Here is a 17,883-nt window from a genome sequence, read left to right as displayed (position 1 = left end):
GGAAGACATGAAAATCCTCGAGGAGGCAAAAACCTCTTTGATCTTGGCCACAGCAACTTCTTACTCAACGTGTCTCCAGAGGCAAGAGAAACAAAAGCAAAATGAACTGTTGAGACCTCATCAAAATAAAAAGCTTCTGCACAGCAAAGGAAACAATCAGCAAAACTAAAAGGCAACCGACAGAATGGGAGAAGATATTTGCAAATGACATAGCAGATAAAGGGTTAGTATCCAAAATCTATAAAGAAATTATCAAACTCAACACCCAAAAAACAAATAATCCAATGAAGAAGAAATGGGCAAAAGACATGAATAGACACTTCTCCAAAGAAGACATCCAGATGGCCAACCGACACACGAAAAAGTGCTCAACTTCACTCATCATCAGGGAAATACAAATCAAAACCACAGTGAGATACCACCTCACACCTGTCAGAATGGCTAACATTAACAACTCGGGCAATAACAGATGTTGGCAAAGATGCGGACAAATAGGATCTCTTTTGCACTGCTGGTGGGAATGCAAGCTGGTGCAGCCACTCTGGAGAATAGTATGGAGGTTCCTCAAAAAATTAAAAATAGAACTATCTTATGACCCAGCAACTGCACTACTAGGTATCTATCCAAGGGATACAGGTGTGCTGTTTTGAAGGGGCACATGCACCTCAATGTTTATAGCAGCACTATTAACAATAGCCAAAGTATGGAAAGAGCCCAAATGTCCATCAATGGATGAATGGATAAAGAAGATGTGGTATATATAGATATATAATGAAGTATTACTTGGCAATCAAAAAGAATGAAATCTTGCCATTTGCAATTACGTGGATGGAACTGGAGGGTATTACGCTAAGTGAAATTTGTCAGTCAGAGAAAGACAAAAATCGTATGACTTCACTCATATGAGGACATCAAGAGACAAAACAAATGAACATAAGGGAAGGGAAACAAAAATAATATAAAAACAAGGAGGGGGACAAAACAGAAGAGACTCATAAATATGGAGAACAAACTGAGGGTTGCTGGAGGGGTTGTGGGAGGGGGGATGGGCTAAAGGGGTAAGGGGCACTAAGGAATCTACTCCTGAAATCTTTGTTTCCATATATGCTAACTAATTTGGTTGTAAATTAAAAAAACAAAATCCAATAAATAAATACATAAATAAATAAATAAATAAATAAATAATAAAAATAAGAAACCACACACAAAAAATTAATTTTTTTTGTTTTCAATGCAAATAATTACAGGTAGATCCATACTCACTGAGGAATATTCCTTTGTACAGTATTGCCCTTATCCTTAGTTTCACTCTCTGTAATTTTAGTTACTTTCTCCAACCACTATCTGGAAGCACACGTTCCTCCTTCTGACCTCAGACGGTTAGTAAGTAGCAGCAGCCTAATGCCACATCATACTGCCTACGTCATTCACCTTGTTTCCTCTCATTACAAGCATTTTATCATTTCACACCAGCACAAAAAGAAGAGTGAATACACTACAAAGGATATTTTGAGAGAGGGAGAGGGAGACCACACTCACATAACTGTTATTACAGTGTCTTGTTATAATTATCCTATTTTTTAGTTATTGTTGTTCATCTCTTACTGTGCTTAATTTATAAATTAAACTTTATTACAGTTGTGTATAAATAGGGGAAAAAAAACATGGTATATTTAAGGTTTGGCACTGTCTGTGATTTCATGCATCCAGTGAGGGTCTCAGAATGTGTCCTTGGAGGATGCGGGGGGAGAACCGTATTTTAAAAGGTGGACATAATATATGGATAGTTATAATTGCTAGGAAACTGAAATTATAGGTAAAGGACGCATAGAATGTCAAAATTAGGGAGGATCTTTAAATGCTATTTTATAAAATATATTTTATAATTGAGGAAGTAATTTAATTTGTGTGATTTCTCTTGGTCAGGAGTATGTCTACATATGTATTTTCAGTCCCTAGAGAATCAACTAATGTACTCAAGGCATGATAGGCGCTAAGCAGACAAATATACACTAAATTATTTCCTCTATAGTTTTCATCCACTGGTCCTTGTTCAAACCCTTCAAACTATGCTTATCAAACGCATTGCCTTTTCCAAATGATGTTTTAAAAATATTTGGAATATATTATCTCCCTATCTCATGCTGCTTACCGATTTAATGCTTCTATTCTCCCCATTCTGTTTCCAAAGGAAATTGTTTTTTTCAAAGGTAATATTCATACAGTTCTTTACATGTCCTTTATAATATTATCATTTACGTTATTTTATTAAGACGGTCGTAAATAGAATGTCCTAATATTTCCCCATTATCATTTTTAAAGGCAGTAGTCAAAATTAAGAGTAACATTTTAGATATTATATGAACAGAAATATCTGAACAGAAATAACACAGACTCAGTCGAGTTCTGTTTTCAGGCTGAGCTTGAATGACTAGCTTCCGTAAAGCCACATCACAGGCTAACTCACATTGAATTTATTGTGCTGTGAATCACTTAAACATTTTTGTCACATGCGGATGTTAACTCAGTTCTTACATCATTTGCAATTTGGATCTAAGTATGGTATCTTCCATGTGCAGATCGCTACTATATTTCATTTGTTCAATTCAGCCCATCATTACAGGTTATAAAGATCATTTCTGGATTGTAATTGTTCTGCAGTGCATTCACTAACTCTTCAGGCTTCCAGTGACCCACAAATTTAATGAACATATGAGATTCTTCTCTGTATGCTCATCCAACTTCCTGATTAAAATGTTGAGCAGGACACCACTGGAGAAATAGTTCGCAGGCCTCTGTCCAAAATTATACAGTCTTATGATCTTTTTTGGGCATTTTTATTTTTTAATAACTTATCAATGTGCCTAATTAATGGTCCTTGCATCTAGACTATAACATAAAATGTGTGCCATGACATATTGGCAATAAACAGTGAGAACGTTTTAGTAAAAAGATAAAAAAAAAATGATTACCTGTTACTTATTTCTTATATGGCATACACAGAGGATCTAAAAGCAACGTAGAAAGAGTAAATGCTGAAGTTGTAATAAAGTGCATATCTGTGGTTCACTCGAACCTGGGCTCCAAGGTAAACCTGTATTTACGTCCATGACTAACTACACGCATTGGGGGGAATAATTGTGTTTACATATATGAATTTCTCATAAGTTTCAAAGGGTTGTTTTTGACCCTTCCTAAAAAGTTGAAGTGTTCCTTAAAGCTTTAAAATAAATACCGCCTCCCAGTTTCATTATATAGGATGGAGCATTTCTGATATTCATCAAAAGCACCAGATGAGCAAAAGTGAGATGGTGAAGTGAAGAGCAAAGTACAAATGCATATTAGAAAATAATCTTGGGGCTCCTGGGTGGCTCAGTCAGTTAAGCATATGACTTTGGCTCAGGTCATGATCTCGTGGTTCGTGAGTTTGATCCCTGCATGGGGCTCTGTGCTGATGGCTCAGAGCCTGGAGCCTGCTTCAGATTCTGTGTCTCCCTCTCACTCTCTCTCTGCCACACCCCCGCTAGCATTCTGTCTCTCTTTCTCTCTCTCTCTCTCTTTCAAAAATAAAATAAACATTAAAAATTAATAAAAAAAGAAATTAATCTTAACTCATTGTATAGTTTATTTTAGATGTAGTTGAAATGGATATTGTGTTCTTTGTTTCCCACTGTAGTGCACTTGGAACTTCAGCAAACCTGTATTGAAAAGTCTTTGTCACTTACTCTGTGACTTTGGACTATACTTCAGTTTGGTAAGCTTGGGTTTACTCATTCTTAAAAGTAAGATATTATTATGTAGGGGTATTTATATACATTTACATATAATTTAATATATATTTATTTTATAAACACTTGCCTTATAAAGAATTGTAAGCATAAAATGATAGAATGCATGTAAAGCATGTCACACAGTAACAGGCACGTAGTAAATATTTTCCAATGTGTTTATGTTCTCAGGGATTTGTGTTGTTATTATTTTGTTGTTTTAAGACTGTTTCAGGGCACCTGGGTGGCTCAGTTGGTTGGGTGTCTGACTTAGGCTCAGGTCAGGATCTCATGGTTCCTGAGTTCGAACCCTGCGTAAGGCTCTGTGCTGACAGCTCAGATCCTGGAGCCTGCTTTGAATTCTGTGTCTCCCTCTCTCTCTGCCCCTCCCTTGCCAACGCTCTGTCTTTCAGTCTCTCAAAAATGAATAAACGTTAAAAAAAAAAAAAAAAGACTGTTTTATGTTGCCTTTCTTTTTTTCCTGTTACAAGAGGAAAGGACCTGGAATCTTCCTCCTCATTTCAAATATTCAATGTTAGAAAGCAAAAGAAGCACTAAGAAGATGCCAGAACAAACTGGGCATGGGGCAGGTCTCAGCTTTTTATAGATGATGGACTATAAATCTTGAAAACAATTGAATAATCTTGTCTAATTCACAGTGTTCGGAGAACAGATAAAGACTGAGGACTAAATGGTGATTTCCTTTGCACATGTATATGTTGCTTTGAAACAGTGGGAGAACCAGCTGGGGCCATGTATGTGTTGCAGTTACTTTAATATAAGTGTATTATACAGCAGCCACCCTCATGCTAGGTCTTTACTGAGAGAAACTGGCCTCGTACTGAATCATCTGAGTTACTTAATCCTATGCTAAAGGTCTTGCTGTTTCAGTACATAAGAAGCAATAAAAAATGACTAAGAATATACAAATCCTTACCGTTGTCTTCTGAAAGAATGATGTCGTTCAAAGTATCTATATACATATAATTCGACAGTATAGTGTAATCCCAAATTTATAGAACCTTTCTTATTTCTAATTTTGTTAATTCTGATTTTTTTTGTGTGTTTTTTTTTTTTTGGTATATTTTCTCTCTATTGTTCTTCAGAGATAACAGAATTGAGGCCTGAATAAGATATAGATAACTTTTTCTAAAATTCAGAACTTGAATAAAGGATAAGTAAAATTAAAAATATATATATATTTATAAAAATATTTGATATGATGGCCTAAATATAAACTTGTCTGCATTCTTTATATGTTGCTGCTTAAATATTCAATCGGTGTATATCCCTAGCTAATTTCTCCATTTTTCCATTTTCAAATGAACAACATTTCAAGCCAAATTAGTTTTCTCTTGTCTGAGTAGTTTCCAATGTGCCGATTGTTTTTATTTTCCTTTCTTGAATACCAAGAGAAAGTGAAATACTGTTATTTACACAAGACCTTTCAATATATCACTGGCAAAGACATCTCTTAAATTCAGTGAATGATTTAAGTCTACTATGTATTACCTTGCCTTCTCGAGGTCAAGATAAAGAATGTTCACACATTAAGCCAAAATAATCGAGAGAAAACACATGACCATCTGCATAGCTAAAAAAGGTACTCCTATAGATAGGATGTGCTACATATTTGCAATATTTATTTATCTCTTTTCCCCCAGATTAAGTGTGAAAATATTTGGATGTTGTGCATAGAGTGTGTTTTGAATTATGAAATAATTAAGAATGATAAAAATGAAAACTTTCACTTATTTATTCATGTAGTCAACAACATTTTTTTGACTCTTACAACACAGTTGTTTCTATGTCTGCCTCTTGCCCCCAAATATTTTTCTTAATCTACTATTCTTTTAAAGAGGGGAGATGTCTCATTTACACTCCATTTCCAGAGCATAAAATAGGGCATGGTACATAGAAGATGCTCAGTAAATATTAGGAAAACTAATTAAATGAGTATGCAATATGAATTTCAGAATGCCTGACTTTTGCATAGTACAGGATTGTTCTAAGCCTCATAGTCACATGAGAGCCTATATTTAGACGTGTTGTAAATTTTAAAGCACCGTACAAATGTAAGATCATTATGTCATGATGTTCGTTATTTACTAAAATATGCAGATGGGTGCTGTATGTTCAAGGTGAAGAACAAATTTTGGCAGCAAGTTTTTCTGCTCTCTCACGGAACCAATACAAGCTAGATTCTAAGACTTTCTTACCTGCACCCTATACCTAGGCAAACCTAGTTTTCATTCATTTCACATATTTTGCCCTCTTCCACCTCTGTTCCTTTTCTTAAATTGTCCTTGACATCTGGAGCAAACTAATCCCTGCATCTTTTTCATTCCACAGTTCTGTTTTCTGTAAGTACTCAGCTGCAATTTTACTTCTTCAAAGAGCAGTCCCTCATTAACCTGGGCACAAGAGTCTTCCTCTAACTCATCAGAGAGAACAATCAATTCTAATTTGCATGCATAACATTCTCTCGCCAGTAGTGCTTTGGGAAACCACGGTTTTGTCTATTAGGAGTTAAGAAAACACTGAATTATATCTGTATGCCCAAAATTCAGGTCTGCAGTCCTCATGTGTTTGTTCTTTTTGGTCCTCCCGACGTATCAGGAAAAGACAGTTCTCTTTCTCCTGCCCTCGCTATCATGCGAACAGGCGGAGGACCCATACTACAGGGAAAGATGGTCTGAGGTCTGTTGGTTTTCTTAACACCTGCTATATTGTTATGTCTAGGCCCAGGATTCATTTCCTTAAAATGACCATGGTTCCTTTGAATTGAATGTATGTTTGTGATAACTGATAATAACATAAGGGAAAATGTAAGTGCAAACATATGCTATATCAAGCCAATAATACCAAGACCACCGCATTCAATGCATAACAAAGCATAGATGGAGAATTTATCTTAAAAATCACCATACTTAAGCTCTGAAGGGGTCATCAGGCTATTTCTGAAGCAAGAACATTCAAAGAATTTTATTCTGTTACAGATAGATATACCTGGTTTCATTACTTTACATAAGAATGTGTCTATCTGCTTGCTTCCTTGTTCCCATGTGCCCTATCATGTGATATTTTGGGTTCCTGTTCTGCCTCAGTGAAATACATAATGATAATTACTCATAGATTTTAGAAGAAAAGAGAAACTAACAACTCAAGTTTCATCATGAAAGCTTTATGTGTATAAGTATGTTTATAAAATATGGATTGCTATCATTCTTCAGAACTATTAAAGTGACATAAAATACTACTGGTGACAATTCGCATTTTTTACTTAGTATGCAAAGCCACTGCAGAAAATGGCTCTGCTTGCTTTCAATTTGCTGCAAAATTACTTCAATCAAAAGGAAGACTGCCTTGATTTTAATTGACTTTATATTAAATCAAAAGTGCTATGTGATCCATAGTCCAGGTTACTAAAAATGAAATATGTTCAGATACACTAGTCAAGGCCATCTGATATTTTTATTTCTAACTGCAAATGATAAAATTGATACTGATGTGCTCTCGGCAGCTATTTCAGATGGGGAGCTCTGTGGAATCAAAAAAATATGATAAACTAAGCAAAAAGGAGGAAACAAAGCACATCCTCTGGTTCTCTTCATTATCTCATCAATGCATTTTCCAGTGAGCTTTCATTCACTAATTTTTGAAGTAAGTCTTATATTGAGATGAATGTGAAACTACTTTTTACACATTCCCTTCCATCTAGGCTTTCAGGTTCATTTTTAAAGAGGGAAATAAAGAAACTGTATGCCTTGTACAGAGAGACTCATCCCTCTGGGTATAAGCATGCCAGATGGGAGTCCATAATAGCTTCTATAAGCTAAGTAGCAAATCTGTATTGCCAGATCTTACATTATAGAATTCACATAACTACATTCCTTAGAGACTTGCTCTTCCTTATGTATAATAGTAAAACATGCATACGTGGAACTCTTATTATCATAGTCTTCTGCCATGCTTTTGAATAGAGGGCTTCCTACAATATTGAAGAAACATAGCTGACTTAATATGCATTTTTCCTGAATCTTTTCAAGGGAAAAAATGCAAAATAGGAGTTGGATGCTATGTAATAATCTAATAATCCAGCTCCATCCAAATTATACTGAATGGATGTGAGAGTTTACACAAAGACAATGGGAGAAGAGAAGAAAAACAAAACCAAATAAATGCTTGTAGGCAGCATTATGCATTTTATTCTAGAAAAAAAGTTTTAAACATACAACAATAAGTTAGTTCATTAAATCTTAGCAATATACTTTTTATAATTGTTTTGCAGGTAAAAGAGTAAATAATTTTTCAATAAAATCAGAATTAATTTTACCTATATGTGCCAGTACATGATGAAATAATATACAGTTGACTCTTGAAAAACATGGGTCCGAACTACATGGGTCCACTTATACAGGAATTTTTTTGGTAAATACCATATGGTTCTGTAAACATGTTTTCTTTATGATTTTCTTAATAACATTTTATTTCCTCTAGCTTACTTTATTATAAGAACACAGTATATAATAAATATAACTTTAAATTTTGGGGTAATTAACTATTTATGTTCTCAGTGGGATTTCTGGTCAACAGCAGGGGATTAGTAGTTTTAGGGGAATCAAAAGCTCTAAGTGGACTTTTGACTGCATAGGGTGGGGGTGTTGGCAACTCCCATATTGTTCAAAGGTCAACTGTATATATCTATCTCGCTTATGTGCAAGTATATGAGCTTCCCTTACAAATGAAAGTAATATGAATTCTGAAATGTGCATAAAACAATGCTTTAACCCCAAATTCTAAGTATATAAATTGTATATTTTATTTGCTACTTTGAAAGATTAAAAAAGAAAAGTATAAAATATTTTGTGAACTACTGTAAAAATAATTAATCAAATTTAAATTTAAGAATTTTTTTTCAAACCAAGCTTTTAAGGAATATATATTTTTTATCCGCATAAAAAACTTCCACTAAAAGCCTATACACTACTTAATGATGCTGTATATAAAAAGTTTAAAATTAACAAGACAAAATATTACTAGCTGTGAAAATGTCTACATAAAATGCCTTTGATAATTTATTTATCATTAGAATCAGGATGGAAGCTCAACAATATAGCTGAATAAAAAAATAAAGTACATATGATTCATGGTAGCTTATTGGCAATGAATTGAAAATACCTTTGAAGCTATATCCTGAGATAGTTGGTAGAAACTCTCTCAAAGTTTCTTGCAAGTTTTTGCAGATACCTCATGAGGTTAGGAGAATCACAACTTTAAACTGATATAGTGTCTGATAAATTAATCATTAAAAAAATAGAGAAAGAATAGGTTATTAACTAAATGGTGATTTAACAAAGTGCTGTCTATATTTAAAATGATAGATTCTTCCACATCATAAATAAAACCTCCAAGTTGAATACATGCTGAAAACTGAAGATTATTTTTAGCCAAAAAAGCAATAATACATCAAAAATTGTTAAAGGATATCTTAAAACCGATGGCAGCAGAATTTATGGGTTAGAAGACTGATAAATTTGGAGTCAGCTCTTTCTGCTTCTACTATAAAGTCAATAAATTAAAAAAACAACTTAAAAATATAAAAATAGACAAAGACAAAGACTCTTACTATCCGTCCAACTTCCAATTATGCTTTACTCCCAGTGATAGCTAAAATGCTATGTCTGGGTATGGCCATGCGACTAAATTCAGAATAGTGACATGTAATTAAACTATTGTATGTGCCTGAACAAAATTCTAACAAGTAATTCTAAGAAATGAGACCGAGAATGGCAAATGACAAAATAATAATAATAACAAGGATTGGTACAACTTGAACTCTTTTACATAACTGTTCGTGATTTCAATTTTGATATTATTAGAGAATGATTTGTAGAGCAACTTGACAAAATCTCCAAAAAAGCTATACTATAACCAACTACACTTTTTACCATTTATCCATGTTATTAGTTTTGTCATATATAACTGGTTATAGAATAGTTATTAGAATTTTGCAAAGTTGTATTTATTCTCAAACTATATATATATATGTGTGTATATATATATATATATATATACATATATATATGTGTATATATATATGTATATATATATATATATGTATATATATATGTATATGTACACACAATAGTGTACTTTTGAAGATATCCTGAGCAGGAAACTGTCAGCAATGGGGTAGGGAGCGGAGGCTCTGTTCCACACGGTCACTCAGAGATCAAGTCTCCTTTGATCACGGGGTTCTGCAGCCTTTAGAGTCTTCTGTTCTTCTATTTTCAGCCAGCTAATGGTGGAAGGAGTATGGAGAATTTTCAGGACGTTTTCAATTCATAATTAAAATGTGGTGAATTTCAAAAACTAAGTTAAACCATGAGTACATTACCAAAATCAATGAATAAAAGGATTACAAATTTGTGCACCAAAGTCAGTCATTAAGAAAAACTATATCAAATATCAATATTGGCACAGAAAAAATTAGAATTTCACTCAAATGAAAAGGATGGTAAGAATCGTGCATGCATAACTTGACAAAAATAGCAAAACTTCGACAGATTTTGGGCATTGGGATATACATGAGAAACTTCTACCTTCATTTGGAGGTTTAAAGTCTCTCCGGAGGTTGAGGGAGGGGCTTGTGCAGTGCCTGGGGAAAAAGAATTTCAATCACAATCTGCAAATGTTTTTCATCTCCACCAGGAAGCTGGTGATCTGAGGTTGCCACACATGATTTATGTTCTGTGAAGGGCAGACCTACAAATAGAAAAGCTCCATATTAAGCCTTGGCAAATGCCATTGAATAGGTAGGAGGCCAGAGTCACAAGGGAAGTTGCTACTGCAAAGAGAGGATAAGTTTATGTTTCTTTGTACCAACAAAAATGACCTTACTGCAAAAGATGGAGAACTGTAAGATGAAGTGGAGAGGGGAAAATGAGGAAAAGAGTTGATGGTAAATTATCTTTCACTTTCCTGTTGATAAATTTTGCTATGACTATAGTCTTAAAAATGTAACACAAGTTGGGGTGCCTGGGTGGCTCAGTCCTGGGTGGCTCAGTCCGTTAAGCAACTGACTTCGGACTCAGGTCATATCTCGCAGTTGATGAGTTTGAGCCCCGCATCAGGCTCTGTGCTGATAGCTCAGCACCTGGAGCCTGCTTCGGATTCTGTGTCTCCCTCTCTCTCTGCCTGTCCCCTGCTTGCACTCTGTCTCTGTCTCTCTCAAAAATAAATACACATTCAAAAACATTTTTTTTAATTAACAAATGTTTACATCTTGGAATGAAATATTTAAAAATTTAAAATTATAGATGATTTTTTCTACAGATCTCTTATGGCATTCAGCCATTTTATAGTCACTATTTCATGTCCAGGACAACTACACTTTTAACCACCTCACAGGACAATTATGAAAGGAATGATTGTTTTTCTGTTTTAAAAATGTCTTAAACTTATTTGTAAACGAGCTATTTTTTTTTTGCTAAATTGATTAGCTTAACACTGACTAGGTGTCAGGTGTTGAGTATTTCATATGATTCTAGTGCTCTGTGAAGGCACGTATAATGATACTCCTCAAATAACTATAATCTTGGCAGTGAAATGTGGATTATGCTTGCATATTGGTTTCCTGCAGTGTATGCCTGAGAGTTTTTCATATGCCAATTGACATCACTGTCTTTAACTGTATACATTTTTAACGCCTTCAATGCTTTTAAAATTTTAAAAGACTAAGCATAAGATCAATTGAAGTAATCATTGTTTTCGTCTGAATGCACATCACAGTACAACTTTTTAAACCCTCAATTTTTGATTGTTTTATAAAAATAATATAAGTTTAAAAAAGTTAGAGAGTTATTTCTTTAGTTAGCTAGTTATTTAGTTAGTTATTTTTAGGACAGTTTACCTTTCTATGTGCAGGCAAAATGCCAGAGATACAGGAGCAAATATGAGCACTAAACCTTTAATGCCAAAAGGAAATTTGGGGAAACAAATGAGGGTTACTTTCAACTAAGCCTACACTTATATTCTGAATTTTATCTTACCCTCAGCAATATCAAAATTGATTCACACACACACACACACACACACACACACACACATTTTAAATTCCCTTTCATGGCACACATTTTATTACCAAAAAGGAAATGTACCACATTGTCTGCTTTTGAGGAACTAAGAAAGGAGGCTTCAGACCCACAAATACAGTTTATTATTAACCTAAAGATAAAGAATGTCAGAAGCCATTAATATAAACTAAAACAAAATAAATAGAAATTCTACAAATGGAGGGTAATAAATGGGTGGGAGTTGTGATCTATGCTGAGCCTTGAAAAAGGTGAATAAAAATGAGAGAAAATAATCTAGGGAGATGGATTCTCTATGAATCGCACTTTCTAATAATGAGCTAGATTTGTTGCTGTGTTACATTATGAGGTCAGTGACACTGATTATGGTTCACACTGTTGCTTTACTTCTTTATGCCCAAATCCATCATTGTTGTTGCCTCCCTTTCCCATTCTCCTATTACCGCTTCCCCTGTAGCCCTTCCAGTCTGTTCTGGATGTAGCTGCAGAGGTGACCTTCTTAAAATTATAATTTGGATTATGTCACTCCTTGGCATAATGGGACTCAAATTCATATTGCATTGTAGTTGTGAATAAGGGCCTACTCAAAAACAAGACAAACTCTTCAATCTATCAGCATGATGTAAAAGCTGAAACTATGAACCTGCTGAATTACACGTCCAGGGATAGAAAAGGCATGTGGAGTTTCATTTCTAGTGGATAAGTGGCCCATGCATTGCAGGGAACAAAAACCAGGCTCATAGTATGTAAGTAATCCCTAAAGAAACCTCTGGCTCCCAGGAAGTAGGATGATCAAACATCTGAAACTGAGCCATAGGGCTATGGCTTTTATGGATATTAGTCACCTGGGGTAGTGAGAGAAAAAGAGAAAACCATCGAACCTTGGCTTAGGCCAGGTTACTTGAACTGTGGTATCTCCCTGGTTACTTCTGAACAACAGCCTCAAATAGTGGGGCCCAGAATTGAGGTCAGGCAACTATAAAATCACAAGTTGGAGAGAAGAAGACACTGATTAAAAAAACAAAACAAAACAAAAAAACTAAACAAAGAAATTGTGCTACCTAAAACTTTTTACAATGAGCCATGAGCTGACAAGTAAAGATTATAAAGCAAGTGAGAAAAAAAATGAAGAAAATGTTCTCAAAAACCCTCATTATTAATGAACTCAAGTAATTTACAAAGGTTTTCAATAGTAGGGAATTTGAAAATGATTTCAAAATAAGTACATTTATATTTCTTAAAGATAGGAAAAGGTAACTAAAGTGCTTAAAGGACACATGAAGACAAAAATCAAGAAATGATACCAACTGGAAACTCCTTATGAAGGAAGAGAAGAAGATATCATGATGGCCATGGAGGTCGAGGATAGGAGAAGAAGAGTTCCTCAGATCAATGCTAGCTTAATCCTAATCAAAAGATTCCATTGATTGGATATATTTAAAAATTCAGAGCACAACAAGAAGAGATATCAAAGAAATAAAATCGAAGTATAGATAAATGGCAGAAAGATTTTGAGACCCTCTCAATTACTGGGTATTCCTGGGTTGGGTGGGGGGAGGCATACAGACAATAACAGAGAAGCATATACTGAAAGGTTGTTAGTTGTCCTGAATTTTAGAATTCCACCTCCTATCAATTTGAAAGAGCTAAGGATAACAAAATGCAATTAACTCAAACAAATGCACATATTTAGGTATACTGTACCAAATCTGGAGGACACTGTGTATAAAGGGAAAACAATCTTAAAAGATACCAGGGAAATAAACATAAAACAACAAATGGATCACAATGGCCTACAAGGCCCTGGATGACTGGATTGTGGATGTTACCCCATTGTCCAGCCTCTTTTATGAGCTCTGTCCACCAACATCTAGTCTTCTACCACATTGCCTTCCTCATTTTCTTGAGTACCTCAGTCTTTTTCCAAACCCAGCACATTCCTCTATCCTGTTTTCTCTGACATAATCATTGATATTCCTATATTTCTTATAATGAAGTTCTACCTGTCCCTCAGATCTCTGCTTAAATGTGTCTATCATAGAAAGAACTTTCCTGAACAATCAACTCAAAACATTTTTGCACTCACACTCACAACCATTGTCTCATAGCATCCTGTCCTTTTCCTTGATTGCAATGAACAGTAGTTATAATTAATCATATTGACATCTTTTATAAACATAAGCTGTAAAGACTAACTTGTGGTTAAGCATTTTCTATAGTCTTTCCACCTGTCTGTGTTACCTTTTTAGATGAATCTCTCAATCTCGCAGGTTGACTTCTGGGTAAATCCTTTAAGTCGATCATCACACATGTATGGATTCTCTCCTTTATAGATTATCCATTCAACACTGGAGTGCTGCAAGAAACCTTTATATCAAGAATTGCTTTTAAGTATTTCTCTCCTGCATGTCTATATCTTCTACCACATATTAACCTGGAGTTTTTAAGAGGAATGTCTTTCATATATGCCACAAAGCTATTATGCCAATTCACAGTCCCCTGATTTTAATGAACAGTATAGCTAGTTGGTCCCCTGGTACTCGAACAAGGAACTGATTAACACACGTTTTAAGATTTTGGTCCAGCCCTATCCTCAGGAAAGCAATTTGTTGGCTTGTCTTGAGGCCTATCTTAGGCAATAGACGGAGTGTCTGGCTTGCATCCTTTAGAATTAATTACATTCTTCTACAAATTCTCTTTATCTATACTCTGTTTATGATTCTTTGCTCACTTACGTACCTTTGCAGGATCAGTCCTGTTCTGCCAGGGATACTCTGGGCCTGATGCAATGGCACCCATTCTCTGCCGTGGATCCTTCTCTGACTTTGACCTAAGGGTCAAACCTTCTTGCTCAGATCTCAGAGAAAGGGAGCTTTACGGGAAATCTTATGTTTCATTATTTGTCAACACTGTCTTTAGTCCCCTAGTGACTTTCTGGCTTCTTATTGGATGTATCTCATTTACAGAGATCCAAGACTCCCTAAGCTATGTTCTCACATGAAACTGGTTATTATCTCAGATTCATCTCTCAACTTCAGGATTTTGCAAAGGAAAGCCCAGTTCTTCCAAAAAGATAAACAGTGTCTTTGATTTTTTGCTACTTATTAGCATATTTTCTTATTATTCCTTCAGCTCTTTGCAACTTTATAACTCTCGTTTCCTTCATAAGCTCCTAAAGATACTTCTGCATGCAGATTGTACCAACTTGTCAAGAATCTCCTTCTTGGTTTATATGTCCAGACCTAACCAGGAATAGTAAAGCTCAGAAATTCCTCTCAGCAATGGGTCTGAAAGTTAAGTGTATACATTTTTTAATGTTTAATGGGACAGGTTTCAGCCTTGCAACATTGCTTTGAAGACCAGGTCCTTGGGAATATAGAAACATACTACTGATTGAAGACTGTCACAGGATATTTCATGCTCCTCCAAAAAATCTCAGATGTGCATCCAGGCTTAGCAGAACATTTATTACTATAACTCAGTAAGTGGGGTATTGAGAATCCGTTTTGTGATTTGGATTAACTATGAGGATTTTCTTTTTTTTTTCTTTTTCTTTCAAAAGATATTCTTGGGATGCCTGGGTGGCTCAGTCAGTTGAGCATCTGACTTCAGCTCAGGTCATGATCTCACAGTTCATGGGTTCGAGCCCCGTATCAGGCTCTGTGCTGACAGCTCAGAGCCTGGAGCCTGCTTCAGATTCTGTGTCTCCCTCTCTGCTTGCACTCTGTCTCTCTCTCTTTCTCAAAAATAAATAAACATTAAAAAATACCTTCTGTCAGTAATAGATTCATACTATGTTTGTAAATATCTTCTTTATTTTCCACCATTTCAAAATTTAATATATGAGCTGCCTGAACATCTTCTGTTTAATTATAAATATCTTCCTAACTCTTAAATACTGTATCTACAATGTATTTCAGGTAATAGAGGTTGTTTGTTTTTGAGAGAGAGAGAGACGGTGCAGGTGAGTGAGGGGTAAAAAGAGAGAGAAGGAGAGAAAGAGAATCCCACAAGGGGCAGAGAGAGAGAGAGAGAGAGAGAGAGAGAGAGAGAGAAGTGAGGCTCACCTGAAATGAGGCTCTTGTTTTTACCCAAATTGCAGCTGGTGTTACCAGAAGCGAGGCTCGAGCTCACCCTAATCGAGCCTCAAACTCACGAACCGTGAGATCATGACCTGAGCTGAAGTCAGATGCTTAACTGACTGAACCACCCAGGTGCCCTAGAGGTTATATTTTTGTAAACAATGTATATTTGTTTATAGCTAGCACATGATGGGTGCTTAATAATGATTGATTATAAAAAGAGGGATGCTGTGATTTTTTCACCTGGCCCCTTTGTACATCTATTTTTTAATTCACACATGTTTATACTGCACCATCTGAATGAACACTTCTTTCTTAACTCATTTGCAGAAAGTTTACTACTTCCTTGTTTAACTAAAGTGAGTCGTTCAAGTGAGCGATCAAATATTTGATTCAGCTTCGGGCAATACGGTCCTAATGTGGACAAGGTATGAGAGAGTTGACTTAGTACAGCATTTCCCACTCACATCAACTTGACTCTCACTCATGACTGGTAACTTCTGCTAATCCAGTATATTTTGCACAAAGCATCTAGAATGATAGGGAACTTGCCTAGTGAGTCAATTAAAGTAGAAATCTAGTTAATTCTTGCCACTTCCCTTTCTACTTATCCTGATTGTGAAAGAAAAGATCTAAAAGAAGGTTGAGGAGGGGAACCTGGGTGACTCAGTCAGTTAAGCGTCTGACTCTAGATTTCAGGACTGGTCATGATCTCACAGTTTGTGAGATCAAGCCCTGTGTTGGGCTCTGTGCTATCAGCATGGAGCCTGCTTGGGATTCTCTCTCTCCCTTTCTCTCTGTTCCTCCCCAGCTTGCTCTCTCTCTCTCTCAAAATAAATAAATAAACTTTTAAAAAAGTTGGCCAATATATGATGGACTGTATAGCTTATCATCTAAATGGGGACAATTTTCAGAATTAAAGGGAGAATACAGTTAAATAAAATCAGCTCATTTTAAAATATTCTTGTTTTACCAAAATATTAATTTGTATGTTGGAGAATGTGGTAAATATTTATATTACATGAATATTCAAAAATAAAATGACTTCTAAAACAGAAACACAACCTTGTTAGTGAAGTAGTTAGTGAAATAACGCTATATGTGCTCACTATAAGAGCAACAAATTAAGAATAAAATGAGTAGGGGAAGCACTATGCATATTCATTTATGCAACTTGGTTTCTTAGTCTTGGTTGCCTTTAAAAGCTTATTATATTTTTGATCAGTCTATTTTTCAATAGTATTAGTTCATTTTGTAGAAAAGTACCAAGCAATCATCTTCAAATTTATGTTTTATTGTTGCAAAATTTGAAGTTGAGACACTCCTTTATTGAAACCATAATTTTTTCATTGGAAAAGTAATTTCTCTAAAAGTGCTGAGCTAAGAAACAAATTCTACTAATGGAGTGTTTTCTTAAAGCTATTTTTTTTCTGCATTTGAATGTGTAAATATTTACATTCTAGCTTTTTCCCAGATGCTGCATATTTCCTGCATTTAAAGTGTCTTTCCTTGACAAACATTTCATAAAATTGAAACTCATTGAATAAGTTATTTCTACTTATGATTATTAACCATAGTTTTTCTAGAGTCAGAAGCTGAAAAGTCAAAGCCTTTCTCAGTTTGATCCCATTGTAGTACTGAATATCCACTGATCCAGTTAAAAATGAGTGTTCTATAAAATTATTATTCCAACAAGTGGAGAGATTCAAAATTCAAAATTAATCCACATACGATATTGCAGCTCTACTCCCTTAATATTGTCTGGACCTCTCTTGCTTTTATAAGGATAACTGTAAATGTCTTCTTGTTGAAATATTTGTTTTTGATAAGTGCAATTCACTAAAAGCTTCAAAAGTTGTTTGCTAGCTGTTGTTTGTTGCTATTTTTATTGTGGAATATTTCACTATTTTACCAGTAATTTACTAACATTTCCAACTG

Source organism: Panthera onca, chromosome A1 (genome assembly GCF_046562875.1).
Source record: "Panthera onca isolate mPanOnc1 chromosome A1, mPanOnc1 haplotype 2, whole genome shotgun sequence".
NCBI lineage: Eukaryota > Metazoa > Chordata > Mammalia > Carnivora > Felidae > Panthera > Panthera onca.
This window is presented reverse-complemented; position numbering follows the sequence as displayed.